At 36.9% G+C, this 5,358-nt stretch overlaps 1 long non-coding RNA gene across 1 annotated transcript; it reads right to left on the bottom strand.

Annotated features, from left to right (window-relative positions):
* Window positions 1–570: 570 nt before the first annotated feature.
* LOC119796241 lies at window positions 571–1,322 on the bottom strand. Its single transcript, XR_005282439.1, has 2 exons — window positions 1,217–1,322; window positions 571–730 (listed from the first exon to the last, which is right to left on the bottom strand). It is a non-coding gene; the product is annotated as an uncharacterized LOC119796241 (long non-coding RNA).
* Between the last annotated feature and the right edge of the window lie 4,036 nt (window positions 1,323–5,358).

The following is a 5,358-nucleotide window of genomic DNA, read 5'->3' as shown; positions in this document are numbered from 1 at the left end:
CAGCCTCTGCAGCACCTGGCCCTGCTGTGTCCTCAGGGATGGAGGCAATTAGGACAGGTGGGGCATTAGGGGGCCTCTGTCCTAATACCTCATCCATGAGGACAAACCAGGGCCAGGTGGCAGCAGTAGGCTTCCCACTGACCCCCTGTTTTCTGTAGTGTTTCTTTAAAGCTAGAAAAAAGGAAGGTTTCATGATTTGGATGGATTAATGAAATTCTACAGAAAAAGACTTTGGAATGGTAACCTGGAGATTACTTTTTTAAGCTTACTCAAAATTAACATGAATATAATAAATGTAAGATGTAATTTCCCTACACACACACATATATATATATATATATATATATATATATATATATATATATATATATATATATACATACATACATACATACATACATATATATATATATATATTAGTGTGCGTGTACATTATCCAAACCTGAACATACTTTGTATTTTTTTTTTTAAGTTGTCCCACACAGGGATCACTTCTATCACAAATATGAGATTTACAAAAAGTGGCATCTGGGCATCATTTGATGTGATCAAATTATTATATATTTGTACGTTGGTGTTTGAACAGGACTTCTTTTAACTTGTGTGACTTTTACATAGAAATGCAACATGTAGATGGAATTCTGCCTCAACTCTTCGCTCCATCCGACTGCAGCAGTATTTTTGGCCCCGATGATGAAGTGGTCATTTTATCCACTCCTCTGTCTGCTCCCTGGAACAAAATGACATGTAAAGCATATTTCTGTTATGTCAACAGGCAAAATTACTGTTCTGTATAATTACACTGGTATTGTTCAAGTGAATTATACTTTAAACCTTATTATACTGTACTGTAAATTAACTATACATTATTGAGTATTAAAACAAAACGTTTACAGTATTAACAGCCCAGTACAGCTGGACTAATGTTATTTCTTCAGCTGCATTAAGCTTTAAAAGTTCTAATACTTTGTAATAAACTGTTTGAGAATAAATAGATCTGATTAGAGAGGGATACGGCTATCAGTACAGTAAGATGTAGGTTAAAATAAAAAATAGTGACATTTGTATGAAGGCTTTTAATTGTTGATGAACATCACGTATCAACAGGTTAGCTTTAAGCTTTAGCTTTAGCTGGTCCTACACATCCCGGTGGCTCTGTTACCGTCATGTATTTTAATAGATGTTCATTTAAAAAAAGCAAAAACAAACTACTTACATTTAAAGGTGTTCTCCGCTCTACTGCCGGCGCTGCTGCTGCTTTCGGTTGTCCGTAACTTCAAGAAAATCCGACTTTCTTCTTCTTTTTCTTCAACTACTAAAAAAAAAAAAAAAAAAAAAAAAAAAGAAGCCAGGAAGTGCTCCAAAGGCGTCCTGCCAAGTACGCAGCCTGTGATTGGTTGGCCTATAGAACCCCCACCCCCCCGCCCCCCTCCACATTTGCTCTCACATCTTCAAACACAAGTTCGTTTTGGCACAAATATCTCGCAAGGAATGTGACAAAAGTCAAAGCGCGGTGTCAACGTGCTGTGTCTCGCGAGAGCGCGTTTGTGTTCTTGAAGCAGCAGATTCAAGAAGCTGTAATGGCTAAATTGAGGTTGTAATGCAAGATTAACATATGCAAAAAAATAATAATTACAAATAAACTATCAATAATCATTTGTCAGCTGTAATTTTATTTGTGTAAAACTATATGAACACACCAGTAAATAGTTTTTTTGTGCATTCACATTTAAATCAGATTTGAGTGAAAATCCTCTTCAGGTGAAGATTGGACTGACAAGTGTAATTTTTTTTTACATGTTCTTGCCTGATATTTCTTTTAGTGCAACTTCAAATTCAGTTTGTGTGTGTGCGGTTTTTCTTTACAGCAGAACATTTTGGCATACAAGTTCAGATTTTTGTGGTACAAATTCTCACATTGCATTCTCAAGTTTTCACATTAAATTCACAAGTTCGTTCATTTTGGCACATATTTACCTTCATATTGAACAAACATAGATGATCCCTCGATTCAACCAACGTAACATTTCAACTGTACAGTTTTTGTGGACATTACAGTCAGCATTAGGCTCCAGCCATGTTTAGATATGATCTCAGTGTTCATTTGTTCGATCAAGCGTCTTTAACTTTAGCTTTGTGGTTCACTTCATATACAAAACCATGCACTTGTGCCCCGTTTCCTTTTGTGTTATTCTTTTGTACTGTGCCCCTATGCAAAAACAATTTGCATAACCTGCTGCCTCTGATAAATTCATTCTAATGTAGGGTTAGTCGATTTTAGCATAAAGGAGGGTTATTAAAACATCTGTGCTATATATAAGGTGCTGTGTAATCTGTCTATTCTGTAGACAGTTTAGACGGTTTCTGTAGATAGTTCAGACAAAAATGTATGTGCAGGAGCACGATAACTATTAGGCAATACTAGGCGGTTACCTAGGAGCCCAGGTTCCTGAGGGCCCCAAAAACTCCTCATACATGCATGACTAATACAATTATTAGTTATTTGTGTACACCAATTATGCCTTTTAATAAAATCTTCTAATAAAAATGCTATCAGAAAGTATGTCTTCAGTCTCACTACAATGGATCAGTCATCTTACTGCAAGACGTGCAAAAAGGATTTAATAAGACAGCAGACAACACCCACAGACAAAACAACTCCCACAGAGTGCAACTCTGGAGCCTTTGAGCAATGGCCATTAACCCACACTCTGCTCCTTGGGCACCGCACAATGGCAGCCCACTGCTCCCCAAGGGGATGGGTTAAATGCAGAGAGTTGATTTCATTGCTCTGTATTTGTGACAGTGTAACGACTATGAAAAAAAAAAAAAAAGCTGGCAAAAACTCATAAAAACAAACAGAAATTCAAAGAAAAAATAGATAAACCCCAACGAGGAAAGCAAAACCTGTGCTTTAAATTACCAGAGTGTCTGCATCTGTATAATGGACCTGTCGTTTTGTGGGCCCCATACCTCCCTTAGCCTTGGGCTGATGATTTTTTAACACTGCACCTGTGGGTGTGACTGTATAAGACTGTATGTTTATTGAGATGATATCAAAGAAAATTGTTGTTTTAAACTCACTAAATCTTCTCCTTCTGTTCAGGTAAAAAATATGACTGCCTCTTTAAATAAACAATCATTAAAGCTTATTCTAATGTAAACATTACATACTAGAAATATAACAAAGTGAAGTAAATCTTTCAGTTTATAGTGACAATAAGGGTGCAGATTTATGACAAATATAGAATTATCTCCATTTTAGGGATCTGAAGGAATATATCTCTCACATAAGCAACAATGACAAACATTAAAGTGGATTCAGATTAGGATGACGCTAAATTTTAGGCTTAGAATTAAGCTGACACAACTGTGATCCAAGTAGCTATCCAGCTGGGGTGTGCCATTCTGCAGAGGATATACATCTCCTAACTTTGAAGCCGGTGACACCTTCAGCGTCGCATAAAAATAAACCCACCTCCGACTGTCACGTATCATCTTTGCACATCCACCACCTCTCTTCTTTGTTTGCTCCTCTAATTCTTTGACAATATTCTCTTGATTTGCTCTGTCTGAAGAACTTGAAGGCACAGAGTATCACAAAGCGATGCAATGCTGCACCTGCTATAAGGAGCTGATGTAAGAGAGGGATGAGCATGAATGAAACATTTTTCAAGGGCGAACATGAAGGGATGGGTGTCTTATTTTTTTTAATAAATGCATATAAAGTGCATGCTTTGCAAAACGCCTCTAATATTTATCTGTCAAAACTCAAGGTTACCAAATGTGCAAGAAGCAAAAATTATTCCTTTTCGTGGAATGCATGGTGATTAGGCTAAAAAAATGCTGACAGAAACAGAAGGAAATGGTTTAGATACACTGCAGACCGCTCTCTTTGCCTGAATGTAAAAGGGAGTGTCAGTTAACTTGGAGAAAAAGGAGTGAGAGTTAACTAAGGGTGGAGCTAAACTTTTATCTTATGGTCTTTTATGATATTTTTCCATTTTCCCAGCAAATTGTGACACAAATCAATGTCAAATGGCGCCTACATTGTAAAATATTCACATAATCAAAGCGATGCTGTTAAGAGATTCACATAGAAAGTGGCTGACGATAGATATTGAAAGGTTTTAAGCAAAAAATACAATCCGTCCTCATAATATAACACACCGCTGGATTGCAATATAAGGTCATCCTGATGATGTTGTGCTTTCGAGTGGTTAGTTATTAAGGAAAGACTCTTGTTGATGATCATCTGTGAGATGGTTACTTTTTTCACATGTTGAGAGATTAGCTTTTAAAAAGATGTGTGGGAACACATCCAACTCATTGGACAACTGGATGCACATTATTGGGTTGACAAGAGGTAAAAACTTTTTAACTTCTGCATATAAGCTTGAAGCTTTCCGAACTTCTTAACTGAGGAAGTGAAAATTAACTAAGGTTAGAATATCAACAGTTTTATTATTGAATTTAGATTTTTTTTTCTTTCTTTCTGTCCCTTTTTTTTCTATCAAACTTTGAGTGCTTCAACACAACTCATTTATTGATTTTAAATGAGTTGTGTTGCAGGAGTCATCCAGGCACAAAGCTGCTCCAACAAATAAACAAAGATGGCTGATGTGTCACGGATTCAAAAAAGGTCTTAAGGAGTTTCCCTTGTATTGTGTGTGTCAGGTTTGGTGGAAGTTAGTTGAGGACCCAAATGCAGGGATGAGGAGGCAGAGATGAGTACTTACACATTTAATGCGGTGTAGATGGCAACAGAAACAAATTCAGGAACAATAAACTTAAAATCAAAACCAGTAGAGGCCAGAAAGAAACACACATAAGAATAGAAGCAATGAAGAACTGCACAGGAGGTGTATATACAATATGGGGGACAGAACAAAAGCGGGCTAATCAGATAACATTGAGCAGGTGTGGATAGAGGTAACTAGAAGGGAGCTAAGGCAAAGGAGACTGGTACAAGGGGGAAATAGAGAGTAACTCAAAAAATGAAACACTGCTTTAAGTATAACACCAAAAATGGAAAAGAAACCAAACACTGACAAAACGGAATGACATAAATAACTGAAAACTCAAAAAGAAGTCCACAAAGGGTAGAACCAAGACAGTGTGACCCTCAGTGTCGCAACTCGATTCGAGATCACATGAATAACCAGGTACTTTTAAGGAGTTAAGTATGCTGATTTAAATTTTGTGGATATTGCCCTGTGTCAGTGTGATGGGTCACTCCACTCGAAAGCCACCAACAATTTCTTAATTTCCAGAATTGATCGGGAGGATTTCCCACCTTTACAAGTTTACACTCTGCTCAGTCTCACAACTTTACTAATTTTTCAAAAATTTTTAAAA

This window comes from Cyprinodon tularosa, unplaced genomic scaffold (assembly GCF_016077235.1).
Source record: "Cyprinodon tularosa strain WSP-4 unplaced genomic scaffold, ASM1607723v1 ctg54, whole genome shotgun sequence".
NCBI classification, from domain to species: Eukaryota; Metazoa; Chordata; class Actinopteri; order Cyprinodontiformes; family Cyprinodontidae; genus Cyprinodon; species Cyprinodon tularosa.
Note: the sequence above shows the minus strand (reverse complement) of the source record. Positions and strands in the feature narration are given on the sequence as shown.